This window comes from Myxine glutinosa, chromosome 1 (genome assembly GCF_964187855.1).
Source record: "Myxine glutinosa chromosome 1, kmMyxGlut1.1, whole genome shotgun sequence".
Taxonomy (NCBI): domain Eukaryota; kingdom Metazoa; phylum Chordata; class Myxini; order Myxiniformes; family Myxinidae; genus Myxine; species Myxine glutinosa.
Genome location: NC_136261.1, coordinates 320,639,417 through 320,667,151, shown reverse-complemented (window position 1 = coordinate 320,667,151; position 27,735 = coordinate 320,639,417). Strand labels below are relative to the sequence as shown.

At 42.6% G+C, this 27,735-nt stretch overlaps 1 protein-coding gene across 2 annotated transcripts in view; it reads right to left on the bottom strand.

Annotated features, from left to right (window-relative positions):
• The window catches only part of RFTN2 (raftlin family member 2), a 187,127-nt gene extending 172,144 nt beyond the window's left edge, over positions 1-14,983 (bottom strand). The window contains exons 1-2 of one of the 2 annotated variants that reach the window (XM_068100423.2): positions 14,663-14,983; positions 13,338-13,502 (exon numbers count right to left, since the gene is read on the bottom strand). The gene's annotated coding sequence lies outside the window, so the exon portion shown is untranslated. Of the gene's footprint in view, positions 1-13,337; positions 13,503-14,662 lie in introns of those variants that run through there. The other variant, XM_078769512.1, reaches the window with a different exon arrangement.
• Positions 14,984-27,735: the final 12,752 nt, after the last annotated feature.

Below are 27,735 nucleotides of genomic sequence, written 5' to 3'. Positions count from 1 at the left end.
CATCATTCCAATCACAAATTTATACTATTGTATTAATATATCAAAATGTAATGTTAAATCACGATTGTATTGAGATATTATCAAACCAGCGAACTTTCGTCACCTGTTCACTTCCGGATTCGGGAGCAAGGTCCGTGCCGATCACATTCAAAATCATAATTGTATTGAGAAATTTCTGAAACCTCCTTCCTACCTTACAGCACCCGCTGGGACCCCAAAACGTCCCACAGAAGGTTATTACATTTCCTTTTAGTAAAATATGTAACTGTAATGGTTACTAAACGCTGTCCCCCTGTCATGTGACCAGATCCTCAGCTCTGATTGGTGGATGTTTGAGAGGGACATACATACATACATACACTGGACGGACAGACAAGCGCTGCTCCAGACGGCATTGCCCTACGGGCTACGCGGTGAAAAAGGACAGAGAGCAGACGAGTGGAGATCTTGGCTTGGAAGATGCTGCAGCTGTGCAGAGGTGTTGGAGCTGAGAGTGGAGCGGGTTGCCATGTTCGACCACCCGAAGCCCGGGCTGCGCGTGCGTACAACTGGGAAGACAACCTAAGTGAATCTTGGCCCCACTGATGGCATTTCTGCCATATCAAAGCTCCTGCAAGACTGCGGGATTATGTCCTGCGCACCGAAGCCCACGCCGCAAGAAACAAGAACACCACTACGTTTCACTTGAGAAACCGCAAGCCGTATCTCACAACTCCCTCACAACAGCCCAGCCTCAACGTGCTGATTGAACGCTTAACAGGCCACCAATTTGATCTCAAAAAGAGAGTTTATGACGGAAAGGAGCTGCCAACATCATTCATTGTGCGTGTGTTCATTTATCTGTGTCTTATGCGTTTTACTGCCCATATTTCTCTGCACAGAGACTTCGAGTTAAACAAAGTCTTCTTTATGATTATTATATGGGAGTGAAGGATTTATAATTTATGCATCAAGCCTACCTAATCACACAATTTGATCTAATTGAAAAGCTTACCTGAACGAGTTATTACGTTGAAGTAATAACCGCGATTGTATTTATGTGTGTCGTGGCTAAATTCGTTTTATTTTTTTGTGTATATGCTGGCTCCATTCTTTCTTCATTTGACATCTTTGGTGTAAGTTTGAACTTGCATAAATTGAATGAATGGTCACAATTGACAGGGCTATATTACTCGGTTCTTTTCTTTTTTTTTTAAATTCAAGATCGAGGCTCATGTAAGAGCTAACATTAATCACAAAAAGACAAACGGACACATAAAACATATGATAAAGGGAGCGGGAGACAAGATTGGGAGAGAGGGAAGCACGCAAACACAACAGTAGAGAACAGGGACATCGGGAGATCTGTGGGAGGGAGAGGGCTTGGGGGGAGGAGGCACGGGAAAGGGGGGGGGGGGGGGTAGAAGAGGTATAAAACACATGGACATTGCTAGGACTTCCAGGAAAGAAGTCGAAATTTCAAAAAAGTGGATCTGGGGTGAATTAATGAGGGTAGAAAAGATCAAGGTTTTGGATGGGGGAAGACAAGAGATGGTGGTCAATCGTTGTGATCGGTTTACAGTGAGATCATTTACAGTGAGACATATCTTTCCTTCAGCAAAGGAAATTGAACTACTGGGACAGTGCTGAGACCCGAGGTCAGTACACCATTTACACTGTATTCTAAGTGCAGGGGATCCTCATTTGGCATATTTCGAGAAAACTTTGAAAACCCTTCACTGTGTTAAAATTGTCCATGTTTTTGTTTATAAGTTGAAATGCAATCGTTTCAAACATTCCTCCATATGGAATAAACAATGAACAATATAACTCAACATTGAAAATGGATGTATTTCCTGTTGATAACATATTTCCTGTTGATGGCATTCATCCTTCAAATGATAACATATTGTTTCTGTATTATTAGTTACCAATGCCATGGTTGAGCCAAATGACAATTATAGTGTTTAAATATATAGGACATACAAGTTATATTAAACACTCATGGTAAAACTGAAAAGTAACACAGAGTTTGTAAAGAAGAAAAACGAGTTTGTAAGAATCATTCCAAGGAAAAAGTGGCTCCAAAAAATGTGCAATACAATTTAGTGCTTAAACTAAGGGACCATTTGCATTTTAAGTATCAGAACTAGAACGACACTCAGTAGAGCGCAAACAGCCGTGGCCAAAAATATTGGCACCCTCACTTTTTTCAAATAACTCACAATTTTCTCTAGAAATAAGTTGAAATTGACAAAAGTATTTGGTCTCCACAATTCTTTATTTCACTGTTAATATTACAGAACCTTTGTTTTTGATTCAGAACTTGATCTATCCCTTAAACCAGAAAATAAAAAGAAATGGCTTTGACAAAATTATTGACACCCTAGACTTAATATTTGGTAGCACAGCCTTTGGACAAAATAACTGCAGTCAAGCGCTTCCTATAGCCATGAATGAGCTTCCTACACCTCTCTACTGGCAGTTTGGCCCACTATTCCTTTGCAAACTGCTCCAGTTCTCCCAGATTTGAAGGGTGCCTTCTCCCAACTGCTGTTTTAAGATCTCCCCACAGGTGTTCAATGGGATTTAGACCTGGAATCATTGCTGGCCACTTCAGAACAGTCCAGCGTTTTGTCTTGAACCATTCCTGGGTGCTTTTTGAAGTGTGTTTTGGGTCATTGTTCTGCTGCAAGACCCATGACCTTCGACGGAGACCCAGATTTCTGACACTGGGTTGAACATTGTGCTCCAAATTGCCTTGGTAATCTCCTGATTTCATGATGCCATGCACACATTCAAGGCACCCAGTGATAGAGGCTGCACAGCAACCCCAAAACATCACTGAACCTCCTCCATGTTTGACTGCAGGGAAGGTGTTCTTTTCTTTTGAAGGCTTAATTTTGTTTTCCGTAAACATAGAGATGATGTGCTTTACTAAAGAGATCTAATTTTGTCTCAGCTGTCCACAGGACATTCTCCCAGAAAGAATTTGACTTGTTCAGGTGTGTTTTGGCAAACGCCAGTCAGGCTTTCTTATGTCTCGCTCTCATCAGTGGGGTCCTCCTGGGTTTCCTACCATAGAACCACCTGTCATTGAGTTGGGGACGGATGGTGCGAGTTGAAACTGTCGTACCCTGTGTCTGAAGGTCAGCTTGAATCTGTTTGCAGTTGATCGAGGTGCTTTCTCCACCATTCGAACAATCCTTCGCTGCAATCTTTGATCAAGTTTTCTCTTGCGGCCACGTCCAGGGAGGTTGGCTACAGTGCCATGGGCCTTAAACTTCCCGATAACATTGTGTACGGTGGACACAGGAACATCAAGGTCTCTGGAGATGGACTTGTAGCCTTGATATTGTCCATTAGTGGGGCAACTTAGCATAACAATTGTGCATTTTGTGAGGAAAGCACCAAATTTGGCACACTAGTAGACTATCATATTATGAAAAGATCTGGATATTGGGCCATCTCAGATGCAGAGATTTGATTTTTGCAAGATTTCGATTTGATTGGGATCGAAGAGAACACCTTCTTCGTCTTCTGTACAGTGAAGTTGCCAGCCCTGAATTCTCTGGCTACATCTGGGTGCTTCATTGGGAGTGCAACCATGTCCCTCAGGTGAACAGGGACCCACCTGGCATAGTGTGTGTGGTCTAAGGCATGGAACCATGGGACCAGTTCCGTCAGGGCATCAAGGTACATCGTGAATGAAGCCTGCCGCAGAGAACGCACGTAGACCAGTACCAACATCTCTAGTTTCAGCACAGTTGCCCAGTACTGAAAGTTGGGAATGTCTTCTCCTCTCTGGTGACACCAGTCTTCGAACTCAGGCAGGTCTTCTGCATCATCAGCATATGTCATACAGTGGCGTTCATACGCACGGTGTTGCAGGATGTGCAGTGCCACTGCGGTGATTTGATGAGCTCTTCTTGTGCGGGTGACGTGGGCAGCTCGCAGGAAGGAGTCGGCCGTCCCTGGCGTTGCAATCTCAGCTTGCAAATCTGCAAAATCTGCAAATCTTGCAAAAATCAAATCTCTGAATCTGAGATGGCCCAATATCCAGATCTTTTCATAATATGATAGTCTACTAGTGTGCCAAATTTGGTGCTTTCCTCACAAAATGCACAATTGTTATGCTATATTTAGCTTAGCTGCCGGACTACATGCTTGGCTACAATCTTGTGTTTGACCTCCTCAGACAATTCTCTGGTTTTCCTTCTTTTCTCCATGCTCATTGCGGTTCACACAGTGACACGCAACAGCAGAATGACTCCTTTTCTCCATTCAAACTAGTTGAATAAGTTATTTTTATATTGCAGACACCTGCAACTCACCACAGGTTAGTTCAATTCCAAAGTAAAGGAGAATCACCTGCTTGAAAACGAATTATTTCTAACAACTTCTAAAAGGTGTCAATAATATTGTCCAGGCCATTTTAGGATTTATGTGTGGAATAAGGTAAGACTTTGTAATTTTTTCAGCTTTTTTGGTTTTGTTCCACTGCAAACCAAAGAAAGACATCTGTGGATACCAAAATATTTTTTAATTTCAACAATTTTCTGAAAGAAATGGTGCATTATTTGAACAAAGTGCAAGGGTGCCAATATTTTTGGCCACGACTGTACCTCCGCCAGGCTGAACAGTTTACGTTTTGTATTCCGCTGATGGGTCGGATCTGGATTCGGATCTGAACCAAAGTCTAATCGGCTTGTTCTTGTCACTTACCCAACGCATCCACCAAGTTTTGTCATAATACGTCAACTTTTTGAGATATCGTGCTGTGTATCGTTTTGGGCCCCATCTCTCAATGGGAGGGATGTAAAAATTCTCGTATCTAGATCCGGATCCAGATCCACACCAAAATTTAATCAAATTCTTTGTCACACCCAAACTTTCCATCACGTTTCGTCCCAATCCATCGATAACTTTCTGAGATATTGTGCTGTATATAGTTTTTGGCCCCTTTCAATGGTGAATAATGCAAAAATTATCGAATCTAGATCCAGATCCAGATCCAGATCTACACCAAAATTGGATCTATTCGTCCTTGTCACACACCCAACCTTTCCACCACGTTTTGTCCCAATCCAACGATAACTTTTGGAGATATCGTGCTATATATCGCTGTTGGCCCCATCTCTCAATGGTGAAGAATCACTTTTAAAATTCTAGTTTCTGGATCTTCACCAAACTGTTATCAATTCGTCCATGTCTCCCACCCAACATATCCACGAAATTTCATCCGCATTCTGTCCATAGGGTTTTGAGATGTCCTGCTCACAGACAGACAAACAAATGCAGAGACAGACAGACAGAGACAGGGATGAAAACCCTTTACCTTCGTTGGCGGAGGTAAAAATGCAAGTGTCTCGCCTATTACCAATCCACCTCTGGTGTTTCCCAAGCCAAATATTAATTTGCACCACCCTTCTCCACGCCCCTCCCCTTCCGCCCTAACCACGCCCCTACATTGTTTAATCACCAAAACTACAGCTCAAACTTAGAAGGCCTTCAATATAAAACACAAGAAGGTCATAAACATTGGATGCGAGGCTGCTCTTCAATTCCTGCCAAATGCATTTCCTTTATCACGACTGTGCCTGTGAAATCAACTTGTTTTCCTGCCCTCAGAAAGGTTTCCTGCTTTGTGCAGATGGTTGGAAGATGCTATGGGAGACTTCCTTTTTCTATTTCAATCATATTTACTTGCTGTGGTCAATTTCAGAAGAAAATAAAGCAATTAGCTCTGCCTGGAAACTGGAGTCTTTCTTTCTTACCCTCCCATTCTTTGGGTGAATTGAAAGTTCCATGGAAATGGTGAATCGAACAGCAACATCACGGTTTGCGCGTTATAAAAAATTTAAATCCTGCCTGTCTCCTTTCACTCCTCTGACCTTCCTATCTTTCTTCCATGTCCTTCTCCATGTCCATGTCCATCTTCAAGTACATTCTTCTTTTTCATTTACATCTCCTTTCCTTTCCCTCTACCTCCAAACAAAATAAACTCGCTAACAATTAGATTACACTGCACCTAATTAGATCGACTCAGAATGCCCGAATAATCTCATTTGTTAAAATATTACATCCCCTTTCCTGCATAGTATTTCATCATGCCATCTCGGTGTTTTAGCATATGAGTTCTCCAGACTCCAGGTGCCTTTTATACAAGAAAATTTTACTGCTGTGACTACACATGTGTGCACGCACACGTAGGGTTGAGGAGTTTGGCCGAGGAACAGTCCTGACTTCAAACCCCAGCTGTGCCAAAATTTCAGAGGTAAACTCAGCCTGTCGCCCTTTCAAGGTAGGCAAAATGAATACCTGCGTCCAAACGGTAAGATATTATCAGGAATTGACCTGCAGATACCAGTGGTGTGTCACCCCAAGATACCTGCTGCAAGTCAACTTTCAAATCACCCCCATTGTCCTTTTACACCATACAACTAGATGGTATTCATAGAATACTTACCCTGTGCAGTCAACTTGTTGCGAGCCAACTATTCTGTTTTTGAACATTTTTTTTTCTTTGCTCCAATATGGCTGCCAGACCACGTGAGCGATGACATCATAAATGTATATTCTCTAATATAATTGTTGCATAGATCACTCTCAATACATTTCAAACTGATCAGACCAAGCGTTGTCCCTGTCGAATTATGACGTCATTGTTAACAACACCTATTCCCCATATGGAGTTCTTCACAATGAGCCATGTTTCCATTTTTTCCATGGAGCGGTTTCAGAGATATAAAAGTGCAACTTTTTTCGATTTTTTTCCAAGATGGCGTCTGTACCACGTGACCTATGACATTATAATTCAAATTCTACAGGAGGAGCCGCACATATTCTGAAAATTTCGTGTCCATCGGTCCAACAGTTGCAGAGGAATTTTTGTTTTATTCAGATTGATCAGATCAAGCGTTGTACTTGTCGAATTATGACGTCATAATTAAGGCACCGGTGACATCATTAACAAACCTTATTCCCCAATGGGGAGTACTTGACAATGAGCCATGTTTCAATTTTTTCCATGGAGCGGTTTCAGAGATATAGAGGTGGAACTTTTTTCGATTTTTTTCCAAGATGGCGTCCGCACCACGTGACCTGTGACGTCAAAATTATGAATAAAAAAATTCTACAGCAGGAGGAGCTTCTATGGTAAAATTTCGTGTCAATTGGACCCAAGGTTGCCGAGAAAATGAATTTTTAAAATGCAGACACGTACGGCAAACGGCACACGTACACAACTGAATGCTTAACGCCGCTTTTTGCTTCGCGAGCGCAGGGTAACTACACCTCAATATGGTGTGTCCATGAGAGCTATGTGCCACCCCTCGCAAACGCTCCGGACGTGCAATTTCGCCTGAGACAATAGATGGACGGACACGAATATAAGCAGAGAGATAAATAAATGCACCGATGCAATCAGGTAAAAACAAAATAATACAGGGAATTAAACTTATGACGCCACGAGCATACAGTCATCCATTCACAAGTTCACACCAAGACCTGGGGTCAGATTCCTTGATGTGTTTGTGGCATCTGTGTTTCTGACCTCTTCGTACAAATGGTTTGCAGACGTGGCCAACATCGCAGACGGCAAACGTGAGCACCGGGACTCGGCAAAAGTGTCCCATGTGGAGAAGATGCCACCATTTTACTCCAATTAGGCACGGTTAATTTGGACATGTTGGTGGTCTGGCCATAAGTGGGCCTGTGCTACTGTGTGACCAGCCAAAGCAAACTCTGTTATCTACATTGAAAAGAAAGTGCAAATAAAACAACTATTGCATTATTTGGCAAAAATGAATATGTCAAAAGCAAATCCATTGTGAAAACTCGTATTTTTAAACCAAAAGTTATTGTACCTGCACAAAACACGCATCTCTTGGTGCGTGTTTATGGACTTCCATCCATATATAACATAACCATTGACTAAGCTATGTTTACAGGGACCGTTTGAAAACTAGCAGTGTGAAAAAAGGTATGTGCTGAATGTTAGTGTAAGCACCGAGCCCCAAACGCCAGTAAACTTTGCAGGCATGCACAGTCATTGAGCAAACGCTCGGAAAGCTGCAATCTGTCCGGCATTGGCAACTCACAGTGATATATAGTGTGCAGAGCATGGGCATTTGCAGGGATATTGAGCCTGCCTTCTATAATGACATAAATCAACACTCAGCACAACAAACAGACAACCACAACCATCGCCATATGCTACGCATATACTTTGGCTGAGGGATAACTTGCGATTGCCCCAATGAACATCCAATTCCATACATAACGTGTTCCTGAAATGACAGCATGGAGCCAATATATAACATAACATCAAATATCCAATAACATATCAAGGTGATTTATATCCAATAACAAGTGATGCTGAGAGTGCCCTCACAGCTCAGAGGGCAGCACAGGATCTACCCCTTACCGTTTGATCCAATATGGCTGCCAGACCACGTGACCTAACACTGGTCAAACCTCAAAGTTCCTCATCAAAGGTTCAATTTGGACCACTGTTGTGGAAAAGGCTGCTTATGTTGAAATTCATAACTTCACACTGCTGTCCACAGGATTGAATAAGGTATTTCCTTGTCACATCAAGAAGTGAGGTTGTGGATATGCAGAGGTCTAGGAATGGCACAACTTGACCTAACAACCCTAGCCCTAACCCTAACAACCCTAACCCTAACAACCCCAACCCTAACAACGAACCCTAACCCTAACCCTAACAACCTCAACCCTAACCTAACAACTAACCCTAACCCTAACAACCCTAGCCCTAACAACCCTAGCCCTAACCCTAACAACCCTAACCCTAACACCCTAACCCGAACAATCCTAGCCCTAACCCTAACAACCTTAGCCCTAACCCTAACAGCCCTAACCCTAACAACCCTAACCCTAACCCTAACAACCCTAACCCTAACAACCCTAGCCCTAACCCTAACAACCCTAGCCCTAACCCTAACAACCCTAGCCCTAACCCTAACAACCCTAGCCCTAACCCTAACAACCCTAACCCTAACAACCCTAGCCCTAACCCTAACAACCCTAACCCTAACCCTAACACCCTAACCCTAACAATCCTAGCCCTAACCCTAACAACCCTAGCCCTAACCCTAACAACCCTAGCCCTAACCCTAACAACCCTAACCCTAACAACCCTAACAACCCTAGCCCTAACAACCCTAGCCCTAACCCTAACAACCCTAGCCCTAACCCTAACAACCCTAGCCCTAACCCTAACAACCCTAGCCCTAACCCTAACAACCCTAGCCCTAACAACTAACCCTAACAACCCTAACCCTAACCCTAACAACCCTAACCCTAACAACCCTAGCCCTAACCCTAACCCGAAAAACGAACCCTAACAACCCTAACCCTAACAACCCTAGCCCTAACCCTAACCCGAAAAACGAACCCTAACAACCCTAACCCTAACAACCCTAACAACTAACCCTTGAAGGCATGACTTATTAAATTGAAACTCCGATAGATGAAAGTAGACTTTCGCATCTTCTTTACCCACTTGCCGTGACGGGCTCATCATCCTTCTGCTGATTCTGTCTGGTTCACAGCGTCATAATTTTTTTTTGATTCATTCTGCCATTATGTTGCTTAGCACACACTTTTGAAATTTGATTAAATGCAAAGTAAAAACAAAGAATACATAAACTGTGTGAACTTTAACATAATTGGAAGTAGAAGAAAATCACTTTGCTCTTGTTGTGTTGTCTTTAAGTGTGGAATGCCTCCCACACACTTTTGACCCCATGCCCCTTACCTCTCTCGTTTCACTTCCCTCTTCTGCAATCCCACCTCCCATCCAGCACTCAACCTCCCATACCAAACGCTTAGAACATTTTGGTCTCTCCCAGCTTTCATAAATCCGGTCTGGACTTGAACCAAGCAAGAAGGTCCGGTTGGCCACCTATCTTCAAATGTTGCAGCAGAACATTTCTCTATATGCCAGTGCGCTAACTCTGCTTGACATTGCAACTCCAGAGCTGGACATTAGGTGGTGCACGAAAGCACTCCCTTCCTTGATTGCTGTGGACGCAAGGAGTTTGTGCACACAGCTTGATCGGCATAAGAATACAAAAAGATAAAAAAATATATTCAAAAGCCGCTAGTACAGACAAGAACTCAAAAATGGTGGTGTGAAATAACTGAGCTTGCAAAAGTTTGTCTCAGGTGGCTATTTGGACTCAATATCCGCATACGCAAGAAAAAGCCAAATACAAGTTATTAGCAAAAAAAACCCCAAAAAACAGAACAAGTTAGTTAAACCTGGGTGTGAAGTTTCCCTGAAAAACACGCGTTTCAGCATATATGACTAATATATGAACGACCATTCGATATTTCCTGCCTCCAACTGCCACATATAGGAAGGTCAGAGAAACAGCTGAGTATATTGTAGATAATCTCACAAATCATATATTGTTGACGATTAATATCGCAATAGAGCAAACGCATTCCCCTAATTAACGGTCAAATAATCCACATATAGGGAATAGAGTTTTAAGGAGGATGGTAGAAAAGTTCACGTGAAACAGGGGAAGGTAATTCAAATGTTATTAAATTTTAGATAACAGCTGCCGCTCTAAAAGTCCCCATTAAGGAAGGACATAAACCATACGTCTACGGAATAAAAATGGAGCCAGAAGGAAAAAGGAGTTTAAAACTGGGGAGAAAGTTGGCAATAACGGCGCAGCGCTTACAGTATTTACTATCTGGTGTGGGCCAGGGCCCCACTGCAGGGATGAAGCCATCGGCGAGCTTGAGCCTTGGGCACCGTGAGGACTGCCAGACTGAAAATAAACCGGTCTGCTATGGTCGCACTTTATTTTATTTATCTGCACGCACAACCGGTGCTGCCTCGTGCAATTTGTATGATTATGTGAAACAGTGCAATCATTTGTTTAATCATCGTATACTGTATGAGGGATTGAGGCCTTGCATGCTTCTGGCTTCGATCAAAAGGTGGAGGGGAAACTTATTTTATCATTCTCTTCAAGGAAAGTTGTAAGCTGAGAGAGAGGGAGAGAGAGAGAGTGGGAGAGAGAGAGAGAGAGTGGGAGAGAGAGAGAGTGGGAGAGAGAGAGAGAGAGAGGGGGGGTGAGCGAGAGGGAGAGAGAGTGGGAGAGGGAGAGAGAGTGGGAGAGAGAAGGAGAGAGGGGGAGAGTGGGAGAGAGAAGGACAGAGTGGGAGAGAGAAGGAGAGACTGGGAGAGAGAAGCAGAGACTGGCAGAGAGTGGGAGAGAGAGAGAGTGGGAGAGAGAGAGAGAAAGGGGGGGTGAGCGAGAGGGAGAGAGAGTGGGAGAGGGAGAGAGAGTGGGAGAGAGAAGGAGAGAGTGGGAGAGTGGGAGAGAGAGTGGGAGAGAGAAGGAGAGAGTGGGAGAGTGGGAGAGAGAGTGGGAGAGAGAAGGAGAGAGTGGGAGAGGGAGAGAGAGTGGGAGAGAGAAGGAGAGAGTGGGAGAGAGAAGGACAGAGTGGGAGAGAGAAGGAGAGACTGGGAGAGAATGGGAGAGAGAAGGAGAGAGTGGGAGAGAGAAGGAGAGACTGGGAGAGAGTGGGAGAGAGAAGGAGAGACTGGCAGAGAGTGGGAGAGAGAGAGAGTGGGAGAGAGAGAGAGAGGGGGGGGGGGTGAGCGAGAGGGAGAGAGAGTGGGAGAGGGAGAGAGAGTGGGAGAGAGAAGGAGAGAGTGGGAGAGTGGGAGAGAGAGTGGGAGAGAGAAGGAGAGAGTGGGAGAGGGAGAGAGAGTGGGAGAGAGAAGGAGAGAGGGGGAGAGTGGGAGAGAGAAGGACAGAGTGGGAGAGAGAAGGAGAGACTGGGAGAGAGTGGGAGAGAGAAGGAGAGACTGGCAGAGAGTGGGAGAGAGAGAGAGTGGGAGAGAGAGAGAGAGAGAGAGAGAGGGGGTGAGCGAGAGGGAGAGAGAGTGGGAGAGGGAGAGAGAGTGGGAGAGAGAAGGAGAGAGTGGGAGAGAGAAGGAGAGACTGGGAGAGAGTGGGAGAGAGAAGGAGAGACTGGCAGAGGGTGGGAGAGAGAGAGAGTGGGAGAGGGAGAGAGAGTGGGAGAGGGAGAGAGAGTGGGAGAGAGAAGGAGAGAGAGGGAGAGTGGGAGAGCGAAGGACAGAGTGGGAGAGAGAAGGAGAGACTGGGAGAGAGTGGGAGAGAGAAGGAGAGACTGGCAGAGAGTGGGAGAGAGAAGGAGAGACTGGCAGAGAGTGGGAGAGAGAAGAAAGAGTGGGAGAGAGAAGAGAAGAGAAGAGAAGAGAAAGAGTGGGAGAGAGAAGAAAGAGTGGGAGAGAGAAGAGAAGAGAAGAGAAGAGAAAGAGTGGGAGAGAGAAGAAAGAGTGGGAGAGAGAAGAGAAGAGAAGAGAAAGAGTGGGAGAGAGAAGAGAAGAGAAGAGAAGAGAAAGAGTGGGAGAGAGAAGAGAAGAGAAGAGAAGAGAAGAGAAAGAGTGGGAGAGAGAAGAGTGGAGAAGAGAAGAGAAGAGAAAGAGTGGGAGAGAGAAGAGAAGAGAAGAGAAGAGAAGAGAAAGAGTGGGAGAGAGAAGAAAGAGTGGGAGAGAGAAGAGAAGAGAAGAGAAAGAGTGGGAGAGAGAAGAGAAGAGAAGAGAAGAGAAAGAGTGGGAGAGAGAAGAAAGAGTGGGAGAGAGAAGAGAAGAGAAGAGAAAGAGTGGGAGAGAGAAGAGAAGAGAAGAGAAGAGAAGAGAAAGAGTGGGAGAGAGAAGAGAAAGAGTGGGAGAGAGAAGAGAAAGAGTGGGAGAGAGAAGAGAAGAGAAGAGAAGAGAAGAGAAAGAGTGGGAGAGAGAAGAGAAAGAGTGGGAGAGAGAAGAGAAAGAGTGGGAGAGAGAAGAGAAAGAGTGGGAGAGAGAAGAGAAAGAGTGGGAGAGAGAAGAGAAGAGAAGAGAAGAGAAGAGAAGAGAAAGAGTGGGAGAGAGAAGAGAAGAGAAGAGAAGAGAAGAGAAAGAGTGGGAGAGAGAAGAGAAGAGAAGAGAAGAGAAGAGAAAGAGTGGGAGAGAGAAGAGAAGAGAAGAGAAGAGAAGAGAAGAGAAAGAGTGGGAGAGAGAAGGAGAGACTGGGAGAGAGGGGGAGAGAGTGGGAGAGAGAAGAGAAGAGAAAGAGAAGGTTCTGTATGGAAGTTCACTGGCTCGAGAGAAAAGTTTGATTAAAACTTTGAAAATATACTTCGTGTTCTAGAAATTGCCAGTTTTAACCTCTCATTATAAAATTGGCTATTTGGACTGTTTGGACAAAAAGTGAGGAGCGGGAAAGAGTCGGAGTACGAATGGAAAAAGAAATTCACAGTTGTCACGATTCACCAGCTGGAACGTGGAAGCCCGGTTTGCTTACCTTCTGTCCACAACACCTCGGGGCAACGTGTTGAGATATCAAAACCCTTCGGATGGACACGATGATGGAGAGAGGAGACCGGTAAAGTCGGCCATCCAAAAATGGCAGGAGTTTTGTGTCACACTCGTGCTTCCCCTTAAACCGACTCAAGTGAAGGAAGTGCCTCTGTAAAAGGATGGGGGAGGGGGGCGGGAGGGATTCGTAAGAATCGAGGCGGGACGCGGGAAGAGCCCTGTTCCTCTCTACAGCTGCCCAGGCCTACGGTTGGCCTGGCGTTTCTTGGTCTTGCCCCTGCTGACCTGTGATAAAGCCTGGCCAGATGTCCCCAAACTGAACTGACGCGTGGCCACATCAAATGAACCACCTTGCGGAAACCCCATCAGGTCCGACACGGTCACATCACCAGCGACGATCAATTTCCCACCGACGCTGAAAAGTTGTACAAATCTTCCACAGGATCTGACAATCCAACATGATTTCCAGGTTCTGTCTCTGAGATCTGGTTTTGCCTTGAAGATCTTTAAAAGTCCCTTAATTTGAGGGTTTTTTTTGTGCAGTCTCACGTGGTAAACAGATTAAATTTCTTCCACTATGGCAAAGTAAGGATTTTGCAACAAAAGAAGAAGAAGAAGAAAAAAAACCAACGACAAAAATGCCTTCAAAAACCATAGCAAATATTTAAATTGAAATTCAAAAACAGCACCGATAACAAGAATTACTTCAAATTAACAATAAAAACATCACAAAGGGCTTTACAGTGGAAATGAACAAAAAGTGCTTACATAGCCGTTTTCAGCTCAAGGGGGGTATATGCTATTAGCAATGGCGCTTACATTACAATCTCCGAGATAGTTTGCTGCACACCGACATAGTGAGTCCACAGTGGAGGAGATGTTTGGTTTTAACATTTGTTTGAATCACAACTCTCCCACCCACGCACATCCACCACACCCTACCCCTCCCTTACATTCCACCCCTAGTCCGCATGCAAAAGGCTGGCCATTACCAGCTCCATATGTATACAGTGTACCACAGCACTCCGCAACTCCAAAAACAACAATATGACATTCTCACTCAACCTGATGCTCTGAACCATGCAAAAGCTGTTCTCCTGCAACTACAAAAGTCAAATACTGTACTTTGAATTCGAGATTTAGCAATAATTGCCAACTCAAGTCCAGATTGTGTCACTCCGTTCAGGTTTTAAGTAGAAGTTGAGGACACCAACAATTTGCATCTGCTTCACTACTTTTTATTGTTCCATTCCATTCTTATCTAGCTCTTCCACGAGTGTGATCATGTGTACAGAAAAAATATCTGCTCACCAAAGATGTTCATCTGCTCCTTGAGGACATTCTTCAATGACCAACTCGTCGAACTTGGCACCTGTAGATGCAAGAACTCATCCCATGTAAGATTTACCCCTCCACAGGTAAAGCTGATACTGTGCCCAATTGTCACTGCCCTTTCACCAAATTCCATGAAACAGAACGCATGTGCCGAGTGCTGAAGTCACAGAACCAATGGCAATGTGCCATGAAAGGCTTTCGAGAACAGGCAATGGTCTGCTTCAGCCTCACCCAGGTACAGGCATCAGTGGCAGACAAGCATCAAGCCACGGAAGAACAGAAAAAGTATGGCTTTGTGGTGGGAGAAAGCTACTATAAGGGTGGGTATGGAGGCTGGGAGTATAGGGTGGGAGGTTTGGCAGAGAGAAGTGAGTCTTAAGAATCTGTAAGAGTCACTGAACGAACAACTGGTTTTCATTAGGGGCCTGGCTAGCGGCTGAGTCCCTCCGTCTGCCTGGGGGCCGAAACCGTGCATGTGGCTTTTTTTTTTACCTTCTCGCACCCTACTGTGGCCTCTTCCATGGGGTCTTGACAGGAAGTGCAGTGCCAGTAAGTGGTTGGCTCACCCAGACCGCATGGGTGGGTCAGTTCCCTCGATCAGCAGAATTTCCCTTGCCTGAGGAACTCTTTTGGCTAGCTCCATGTATCCATGAATGCTTCAATAACCTCCACAACCATGTCAGAAGCATATGTTGCCTTAACTGTTTCAGTGCAGTTATGTAATTCCCAATTAGCCTGATAACTTCCAGGCTTGGAATTCTGCATATGTGTACATGTAAAGAAAGTCATTTGACAACTGATTCTGTTGAGGCAGCATTTTATGAAGTCATGCTTAATAAGGACCAATATTCCATAGCATCATAATAATGACAACTAAAAAGAGCAGTCACACATCACAGACCCTCACGAGGACTTGTTTTTGTGACGTTTGTGTGGTGTTTGTGTCGTGTTTGTGTGGTGTAGTTTGTGTTGTTTTGTGTGCTGGTTTGTGTGGTGTTTGTGTCGTGTTTGTGTGGTGTAGTTTGTGTTGTTTTGTGTGCTGGTTTGTTTGTGTGGTGAGTAGACAATGCATTGATGACTTTAGTTTATGTTCTTACAGGGGACAAACAAACCTGTTTGGTTCTATTCTATGGAATCAGGTTCCAATCGCATGCATTTTTTTAGACGTACGTATGTATTTTATAGATACACGTATTTTTATAATATGTACTTCATATATACACTCACATTCTTAATAGTACATCCTGTATAGACATAATCACATTTTAATAGTACGTACTTTATAGATATGTTCACATTATAATAGTACATACTTTATAGACATGTTCACATTATAATAGTACGTACTTTATAGACATGTTCATATTGCAATAGTACGTACTTTATAGACATGTTCACATTATAATAGTACGTACTTTATACACATGTTCACACTATAATAGTACGTACTTTATACACATGTTCACATTATAATAGTACATAGTTTATAGACATGTTCATATTGCAATAGTATGTACTTTATAGACATGTTCATATTGCAATAGTACGTACTTTATAGACAAGTTCACATTGTAATAGTACGTACATTATAGACATACACACATTGTAATAAAACGAACTTAATAGACATATTCACATTATGACTACGTAGTTTATGGACATGTTCACATTGTAATAGTAAGTACTTTATAGACCTCTTCACATTATAACAGTGTGTACTTTATAGACATGTTCACATTGTAGTAGTATGTACTTTATAGACATGTTCCCATTGTAATAGTACATACGTTATAGACATACACACATTGTAATAGTACGTACTTTATAGACATACACACATTGTAATATTACGTACTTTATAGACGTGTCCACATTGTTATAGTACGTACTTTATAGACATGTTCATATTGCAATAGTATGTACTTCATAGACATTTTCACATTATAATAGTACGTACTTTATACACATGTTCACACTATAATAGTACATACTTTATAGACATGTTCACACTATAATAGTACATACTTTATACACATGTTGGACACATGTTCACACTATAATAGTACATACTTTATACACATGTTCACACTATAATAGTACGTACTTTATAGACATGTTCACATTGTAATAGTACGTACTTTATACACATGTTCACACTATAATAGTATGTACTTTATACACATGTTCACACTATAATAGTACGTACTTTATGGACATGTTCACATTGTAATAGTACGTACTTTAGATGTATTTTACTGTACCTTATTTATAGATGCACTTGCATTCTTTATACACTACGCTATATACATACATTGTTCACATTCTTATCAGTGCATCCTTTAAAACGGACTCACATTCTAGTAGTACATACTTTATAGACGTGCATGCACTGACATAAAACAAACAACTGGACCCAAATGCTGACAGAAAACAAACAAATGGACCCAAATACCAATTGTGTGGGAGGACAGTGGTCAATAAATAAAAACATTTTTTTGAAAAAGGAAGAATGTTTGGAGAAGACAGTGAAAGGATATATGGGGATAAATGGAACAAACAGGGAATGGCAATTGAGGTTTTCACCCCTGTCTGTCTGTTTTTTGTCTGTCTGTTTATTTGTTTGTCTGCCTGTTTGATTGTGTTATTTATTTTATTTGTTCTGGTCTGTCTGTTGTCTGTTTGCTTGTGAACAGGATATCTCTATAAGTTGTGGATAGATTCGAAAGAAACTTGGTGGACAGGTTGGGTGTGTGACAAGGAGGAATTGATTCAATTTTGGTGAAAATCCTAAACCGGATCAGACATTTTATTTTTATGCCTCCGTCAACGAAGTCGCCGGAGGCATTATGTTTTCAGGTTGTCTGTCTGTCTGTCTGTCTGTCTGTCTGTCCGTCCGTTGGTCAGTGATATGTTTTCGTTACCACGATAATTTGAGAACGGCTGAAGGGATCTTAGTCAAATTTGGTACAGATATGTATAATGATGTAAAGATTGACTGATTAGATTTTGGGGGCAGAGGTCAAAGGTCAAAGTCTGTAATAGCTCTATAACTTGAGAACGGCTGAAGGGATCTTCATCAAATTTGGTGCAGATATGTATAATGATGTAAAGATTGACTGATTAGATTTTGGGGGCAGAGGTCAAACGTCAAAGTCTGTAATAGCTCTATAACTTGAGAACGGCTGAAGGGATCTTAGTCAAATTTGGTGCAGATATGTATAATGATGTATAGATGAACTTATTACATTTTGGAGTCAAAGGTCAAATCTGTAATAGGTCTATAACTTGAGAACGGCTGAAGTAATCTAATTCAAACTTGGTACAGGAATGTATAATGATGTAAAGATTAACTGATTAGATTTTGGATTTTGGTATAAGTATTATAATGATGTAATAATGTGGGCAGAAGCATATCAGTCGACGTCATGACGTTGAAGAGTGTCGTTCTAGTTTTTTTTAGGTGATTCTTCACCGTTGAGTGATGAGGATAAAACCCATACATTGCACGATATCTCAAAACGTTTTGGGCAAGCCACAACAAAACTTGGTGGCGAGTTGTTAAGGTGACAAGAACAAGATTTTGGTTCAGGTCCGGATCCAGATCTGGCCTATCAGAGATAGAAAACGTAAACTGTTCCACCTGGCGGAAGTATGCGCTCTACCGAGTACCGAGCTAGTTGTGTAAGTAATAGAGGTGCCTAATAATTGGGAAGAAATTGAATAAGTACTTTATATAGATTTCTGTTTTATAATTGTTAGCACTATTAAATGATGCAGTTGGACTGTTTGCACATTTTGCTACCCTACGTATAAAAGCATCTAAATCACAAAAGGCTACAAACCCCCCAAAAAGCCATCTTGAACCCAATTCCAGATATTGTATCTGCAAATTGCAATGCGACAATTGCTCAAATTTTTTCATGAAATACCTTTCGTCAATAAAATAATTACACCCATTCATGAATGGATGCAAGCCAAATACGAGACAACGTAGAACAGCAAAACATAGTCATGTGGTAAGACAGTATAGATAATCCTGTTAATCGTTGAGCCAGCTATAGCTGGCGACGTACCAATGGTCCGTGTCTGGCTTCAATGAGCAACGTGTCTCATGACTTGGCATTCCTGCCATGACAAAAAAACAGCTGTTTGAAGCACTCCCGAGAGCTGGACACACTCCATCTGCAACCGCCATCTACATCGCATGTGTGCACGTGAGTAAACGCTTTGCTGGTGTTTTGCCAAAATGGTCAAAGGTTCGATTGTGTCACCCATCGATTTGTGCTGCAAGAAATTCTGCAATGTGTTGTTCCAAAAAAGCAAATGGCAGCTCTTCAAACATTTTTGACTTGATCGAGCTCCAATCTATGCGTTAGTGCTTTATTTGAGTCACTTGGCCATGTACACAACAAAATTACAGTTTATTTTTGACGAGAAGATAAACATTTACAGATTATTTATTATTCATAATTTAAATCAATGATTCGGACAATGGGGTTAAGAGTCTGTTTTCAAAATTTGCAGGTGACACAGAGCTTGGAGATAAGGTTTGTATGCACAATGTTTGGTTTCTGGAAATATAACATAACCTTTTTTCTTTTTCTAGAAAGAAATATTTTCTAGAAATATATTGCCCCAGTACTGATGGGCACAAACAGGACATACCTGTCATGTTTAACAAACTCTTTGTAAACATACATATACACATACATACATACACACACATCTGGTGATCAGATTCAGGAAAGTCGAGATACTACATACATACATACTGTAGATACATACACACATAATACATATACACATACATACATATGTAATATGTATACACATACATACAAACATACATATACACATACACACATACATACACACACACATAAATACATACACACATACATACACACATATACATACATACTGTCGCGTGACTACCCTTGGTGAATACCTTACGGACGGAAGGCCAAACGAGCTTTAACTTCGAAGCGTTCAGTTCAAAAATATAGCGGAGAATACTCGTGGGGAAGCAAGAGAGAGGGGGGGGGGGGGGGGGACCAGAGCACTTACCTTCACCGATCCCACCGGCAGTCCTCAAACCTGCAAAAAACAACTCAAACGAAACGGATTTAAAATGTCCAAAAATAACAAGTTTATTTAAATAAATGCTGGTACAAAGAAAATGCGTGATAAACTAAATTCCTAAACGGGACGTCCCCACAAACAGACTTGAAAACAGACGAAAGGGAAGGATAACTGAAAATAAATGTGTGTGCGTGCACTTAACTCTGATCGCTGGTGGGGTCTCCTCAGGTGTTGTCAAAATTGCCCGGTGCGTCGGCGGGAACCGCTCGCTCGTTGGCGGGAACCGCCTGTTTATTGGCGGGAACTGCCCATTTGTTGGCGGGAACGCAGGCCTCTCTGTGTCTCGCACTGCAGCGAGCCAGCAGCGCTCGTCCACGCGTCGTTCCTGCCTGTAAAACTGCAGCTCTCCGTCTGTGGCTCTTCCGCCTCTTCACGACCACCAGCAAAGTCTCGTAATACAGGCGTTTATGATGAAGCCTCCCTGTGGAGACAGCAAGCACAACCGTTCGCTTTAACATCCAGAACGAGAAGGGAAAATGTCCGCCGCTCCAACTATTTTGTCCACCCCGCTCTGACGTCATCGGTCGTGCTTCGCCAATTGGCGAGTTGCTCCCAACCAGTCCTTCCCTTCAATCAAAAACCCCACCCAATCACAGCTCCTCGGGGCATGGCCTCGGCCTGCCTGACCTATGTGTGCCACCAACATCAGGGTTGTCAGCGGCAGCGCTCAATGTCCTGGCTTCCGGTATGGTTTTATTAGGGCATTTAAATGTGGGATTCTAGCCCTACGTGTGGTGAATTGTCAAAAGGAACAAAGGAATAAATACAGAGGTAACGACGTACAAGGGATAATTACCCATAAATCCTGTGCTAGTTAACATACCCCACTCCTCGTAATGGGGACGAAGATGCACCTTAATCCGAACACACGGTCTACTGGATCCTTACTTATTACATGGTGGTTCTTCTTCTTCACGATGATTGATGCACACTAATCTATATAAATCTACCTGGACTAAAGTAATCACTGCCTACCCCCTACAAACGTAACAATACATACATACATACACACATACATACACACATACATACACACATACATACACACATACATATTGAAGCATCAACAACTCAACTAATGTCGAGCAACATCGAGCACATTGTGGAGAGGGAGGTTAAAATCCCACGATGTACCAAACGGTTTTAATTCCTGTGGAGATGTTCCGAATGATAGCGCTATTATGCTCGCACATGGGACTGAGGAGAATTACGAGAACCTATTCGCTTTTGTAACCAAACGGGATGGTCATAGCTCCGCCCCCTATCTATCACAAATACGACCCTACTATCTTGCACATTCAAACACAATCTTTAAGCTGACAGGTCCCTACTTCCTTACATTGAGATTTGCTTCCTACTAGCACACGGACCATGCTACTTTATACAGTTCTATATCTTCTAAGGTATCTCCACCCCCTGCACACCCCACATAAATGTAACAATATTGTTATGAATTTTGGGTAGGGGGATATATAGATCCAGGTAGATCTGCATAGGTAGGTGCTCAAATGTGAAGAGGAAGAAGAACCATTTGGATGTACAGTAAGTCAGGGACTCATCTAGCCCGTTTGTCGGATTAAGTGTATATCTGTGATCATACAAGGATGATCGTGTGATGGGTAGAGTAGGGATTATGCTAACTCCCCGGTATGTCAAACCTGTGATCATTCCGATGTCCCGTATGGCAACACACCCATAGACATTAGCGAGGCCCATTAGCGCACACATTAATTAATTCCCCCTCTGCCACAATAACAAAGGAACTGACGGAAGAACAGACCGGAAGCGATCGAGACACTACGGTGGCATGGCAGGCAAACATCGATCAGGCAGGCAATAGCCACACCCAGAAGGACTCGTGATTGACAGGGGGGAGGGGCGAGTAAAGAGCAGGTCGCCGATTGGCAGAGTAGGAAAGGTGAAGGATGTGCCACACTGATTGGCCACTGACCGATGACACCAGCACCAAAGGCGCGAAGCGCTCAGGCAATCTGAGAGGAGGGCGCGAAAGACGTGCAAGAAGCTACGCGCTGAATGGAGGAGAAGCGCCGGTGACGTGAGGAGGGCACGAAAGACTAGCAAGAAGCGATGCACTTGTTGGAGGGGAAGAGAGCTGACGTCACAAGACGGTCAGTAAAACCACTCGCTGGCCGACATTTCCAGCTCCTCATTTTTGGATACCATCCTGCCCGGACCTCTCTTCCCTTCTCTCCCGTTTGGACCTTTGCTTGTTGGGCGACGACGAACGGTGGAGAGACGGTGGAGCGCCGACGATCATCCTCCCCGTTGTTCTTGCTCCTGGTGCCTGCATACGAGTTCTGTGGCATGGGACGGACCGTGCAGCGAGGCCGGTGTTCGCGCCAACGACCGAACGGTTCGCACCAACTGGGGCTGTCGTCGGACGACGTGCTTGGACCTAACATTTCCTGGCAGACGCTGCATCCAGACAGAGATAAGCCACACCAAACATAGCCACAACAATTGCTTTAATTTAATTCTGCCTGTGTCCATTGTAGAAGTCTGGTGTGGGAACATCCCAATATAGGGGTTTAGTTATTACCGTCGCGTTCTTTGTTCTCGGGGTCCGGCAATAAAGCCGTGTTTATCTTTCTACCTTAATTCCGTTTCTGTGAGTTTCTTTCCAAAGGGGGACGACATCGTCGAGGCCACCCAGGTAGGTCGGCATTCTTCCCAACCCCCCCCCCCCCCCCTCTGCTCGCGTATCATCCACCATTGATTGAAGTGCACGCCTCCTCAAAGTAAGCTCGATTGCCATCCGTGGCGTACTCTCGGTGTTAACTGAGAGCCAGCCACAGGACAATATATACATACATATACGTACAAGTCATACATACATATGTATGCACATACATACTGTTACGGATTCGGCACTTCCATGGTGGTGGTTTTCATCCACTTGAAACATTTCTGGTTATGTATTATTATTATTATTGGGGTTTGAAGGAAACGGCGATTATTGTTGTTAAAAGGTAAGGTTATTGTTGTTAAAAGGCAAAAGGGTTAATATTTTAAATGAAACAGGAAACCGGATCAAGAACCGGAAGGAGAGAGGGGAGGAAGAAGAAGGCGTGGGGAGAAAAAGTCAGACAAGACGCGTGTCTTGAAGCTCCGTAGCGAGCGTGATCGAGCGAATGTCGCGAGTAAACTTTGAGTCCTTGAAAGGAATTTCCTGCGATAGGTGTTATCGCTGGAGGATTGAGAAACCTGTGTAGTCAGGTATAGGCGTTGCGGTTCCGGAGAATCCTCGCCAGGTCGCTTCGACTCAAGTCAGAGCTGTCGGCCATTTTGAACCTTGCGCTTCGTTCAGAGAAAAAGGTTTTACTACGCCTCAGCTTTTCTCACCCTCCGGTCGTCTGCCGGGGATGTGTGTGCGCAAAAGCGGCGTTTGAAGAATACGTTGTGGTTCGCTGATTGAACTGTGAACGTGCACGTCTGGATCGTGCCTTTGGGATTTCCCTTTCCGCCGCCAGTTTGCTGTTGGTTTGGACCACGTGACTGTCCACGCTTTGCCTACGCCTCATTACTCGCCTCATCGCCTCATCACCACTCGCAGGAGGGGATTATCCTTGAGTTATAGAGACATTGAGGAGTGTTCTTTTTCATTCACTCGGAGCGCAGTGAGTTATATTACTTTAACTGATGGTACCATCTTAAGATATATTGAGTGCACTTTGATTGCTATTGGTTGTACCGTTATTCTTGTGTGTGATTTTTAATACAACATTTGTTCTTTTATAATCATTGGTGTGGTTTCACTATTGATTACTGACACAGAATAACATATTTTTCTGCCGTGGCTCCTCTCGGGGTTCGTAGGTATACCGAGACCAGGAGGTCGGGGAGGAACACGTAACAATACGTACATACAGTGCATTCAGAAAGTATTCAGACCCCTTCACTTTTTTCACATTTTGTTATGTTGCAGCCTTGTGCTGAAATCGTTTAAATTCATTTTTTCCCTCATCAATCTGCACTCAATACCCCATAATGACAAAGAGAAAACAGGATTTTAGAAAGTTTTGCAAATTTATTAAAAAGAAAAAACTGAAATATCACATTGACATAAGTATTCATACCCTTTGCTATGACACTTGAAATTTAGCTCAGATGCCTCCCATTTCTCTTGATCATCTTTGAGATGTTTCTACACCTTGATTGGAGTCCACCTGTGGTAAATTCAATTGATTGGACATGATTTGGAAAGGCACACACCTGTCTATATAAGGTCTCACAGCTGACAATGCATATCAGAGCAAAAACCAAGCCATGAGGTTGAAGGAACTGCCTGCAGAGCTCAGAGACAGGATTGTGTCGAGGCACAGATCTGGGGAAGCCGACAAAAAAATTTCTGCAGCATTGAAGGTTCCCAAGAGCACCGTGGCCTCCATAATTCTTAAATGGAAGAAGTTTGGAACAACCAGGACTCTTCCTAGAGTTGGCCGCCCGGCCAAACTGAGCAATCGGGGGAGAAGGGCCTTGGTAAGAGAGGTGACCAAGAACCCAATGGTCACTCTGGCTGAGCTCCAGAGATCCTGTGTGGAGATGGGAGAAACTTCCAGAAGGACAACCATCACTGCAACACTCCACCGATCTGGGCTTCATGGCAAAGTGGCCAGACAGAAGCCTCTCCTCAGTGAAAGACACATGAAAGCCCACTTGGAGTTTGCAAAAAAGCACCTAAAGGACTCTCAGACTGTGAGAATCAAGATTCTGTGGTCTGATGAAACCAAGATTGAACTGTTTGGCTTCCGTCTGGCCACTCTGCCATAAAGCCCAGATCGGTGGAGTGTTGCAGTGATGGTGATTTTGTCTTTTGTGCATGCACGTATGTGCGTTTTCAGCAACAATTCCGCTAGACAGGGACCTTTTAACCGACGACACTTCCATTGCCAATTTTTAAATCTGTAAGTCAAATTGTCTTTTAAACATAAATTTCAGCATTTAAACGAGTGTCAATTTCAAAATGGTCACCCATAATTGTGTTCCTGGATGCAAATTGGACTCACGGAAATATAGGAATACGAGAAATATCTGTTGATGAGAGTTATCAAGTTCCTATTTCCTGTTAATACAAATGAGCGGCGGCAGTCACATACATACACACACACACACACACACACACACACACACACACACACACACACACACACACACACACACACACACACACACACACACACACACACACACACACACACACACACGCGCGCGCGCTTCTCCTTTCAGCAATAGATGCAAAAATCTAGTATAATCTTTTGTGGCACCGGGAAACAAACAATACATTTACAACAGCCCTTGCAACTTCCACACCTACCTCCCCATCATTTTAAAAGTTGTTTTTTAACTTACCCTGTGCAATCACAAGCCACATATATCACCCAAATCAGATACTGCATCTCCCTCAGGGAAGTCTACTTCATAAATCTCGTTCCCAAGTAAATTTAGCTGGCACAAGCGTTGTGTATTTTCATGTCATGAAGTGTCCTTTGTCAAAGAGTTGGTAACCATTACTTTGTTGGTAATGATGCACAGCATCGTCTCTCCAATTACCGACATCCATTAATTAAATCACAAAGCCTGCCTTGTTCACAGCAGGCTTTGCCACAAGGTTCAAAGTCCACTCAGTGTCAGCTATGGTCAAGGCCAAGGATGTGGGTAGAACATACTCGTCACAGTTCTTCGGGTCGAGCACCAGTAAATGTCATCGGGAATCTGCAATACCAGCAGCTGCAATATTTCAGCGCTATCGGCAAGCTGAGAAAGTTATCAAACTCTTTTGTTGTGCAAAAGCTCACCCATATCTCTTAGGTACTGTTCCAAGTATTTTCGACTTCTTTTATAAGCGTTGTGAGCCATTTTAGGTAACAAACCTTATTTTGCACACACGATATACATTAACATGCCTCGGTGGCCACTGTTGCTAAGGGTTTCTGCACATGTGCACAAAACATTCTAGGGCAGATCGCATCATTTTGAAAGTGCTGTATTGTTTGTGAACTTAAATAATTCTTCCTTTGTAACTGATTGCAAAAATGCAAGTCTGTCCCAATGAACTCCGGCAATACTCGGTATGACGCTTGTAGTATCACAGCAATAGAATAAGACCATCAAGCTTTTAACCAGACTGAGTGGCGAAATGCTTAGGGGATCGCTTAGAGTCTGGGCGGTCAGCTGTTCATACTCCAGCCGAGTCATGTCAAAGACATTAAAAAGAGGACGTGTTGCTTCCTGACTTTATGCCCAGCATTCAAAAAAGGATAGAGCACGGCCAAACAACCATAGGTTGGCAACCATTCTGCAGGCTTGATGGAACTAATGGCTTCCTTGATGGCTTCCTCCTGCATCGAAGTTCCTTGTAGGTGAACTTATATTTTTATTACCTCACACCAAAGGTTCCATCCCCCTTCCTCTACCCTCCCCAGTCCCCACACTTCCCCCAAAATTATTTCCCTTTTCTTCACAACTCTCCGAAACTCCTTACCTTCCATTTTCTATCCCATCACCCTTCCTACCCTTTATTTTCCCAATTTTAATCTTCTCATTTTATTCTCCCCTACCCTACCCCATATGTAAGTAATAAAGAATGCCTCCTTAGTCTTCATTAGGCTCTATTTTATTGCATTTGAATGTGTTCAAAACCATCTGGGAACGCTTTACATATGTCCATTCATCATAAGTATCTGCTAAGTATTATGCAATTGGTGTGCCTTTCATACATGTCAACCCATTGTGGTCATGCCTGTAAGATTGACTATCAAAATACAAAAGATACAAACGAAATCCTTAGAAACAAAAAGAAGGAAAGTTTTGCAGTAGAAGAATAATGAACATTTCTCTCTGCATTTACTACTCTTTTATTTACAAGTCAGGAAGATGCATTGAAATTAGAGAATAAAAAAATGGAAATAGATAATAAATTAAAAAATTTGGAATTAGAGAATGAAAAAATGGAATTAGATAATAAATAAAAAAATATTTGGAATAAGAGAATGAAAAAAAATATCTGTAATTAGAGAATAAAAAGAAAATTGTAATGTGACGAAGTAAAAAATTGAATTAGAGAGTAAATAAAAGACAAGTGGAATTAGAGAATAAATAAATAGTAATTGGAGAATAAATAAAAAAAACAATTAGTATTAGAGAATAAATTAAAAAAATCATTGGAATTAGAGAATAAATAAATAAATAAATGGAATTAGAGAATAAATAAATAAATAAATGGAATTAGAGAATAAATAAATAAATTTGGAATAAGAGAATGAAAAAAAATATCTGTAATTAGAGAATAATAAAAAATATACTTGGAATTAGAGAATAAAAAGAAAATTGTAATGTGACTAAATAAAAAATTGAATTAGAGAATAAATAAAAGACAAGTGGAATTAGAGAATAAATAAATAGGAATTGGAGAATAAATAAAAAAAACAATTAGTATTAGAGAATAAATAAAAAAAATCATTGGAATTAGAGAATAAATAAATAAATAAATGGAATTAGAGAATAAATAAATAAATAAATGGAATTAGAGAATAAATAAATAAATAAATGGAATTACAGAATAAATAAATAAATTTGAAATAAGAGAATAAATAAACAAGAAGTATGTTGTGCATAGCACTATACTTGTGAAATCCCTAAAACAAGTTGTTGACCTTTGGCCACTTTTGACCTCAAAAATAATTGGTTGAATTCAGTCATCTGATATGCAAATAATCCTCCTCAAATTTCAAGTAAATTGGATGAAAATTGAAGATTTTAGAAACTTCACCTAAGTTGTTGACCTTTGGCCTATGGTCACCTTTTGGCTTATGTTGACCTCAAAAATAATTGGTGGTTGAATTCAGTGATCTGATATGCAAATCATCTTCAGATTTCAAGCAAATCTG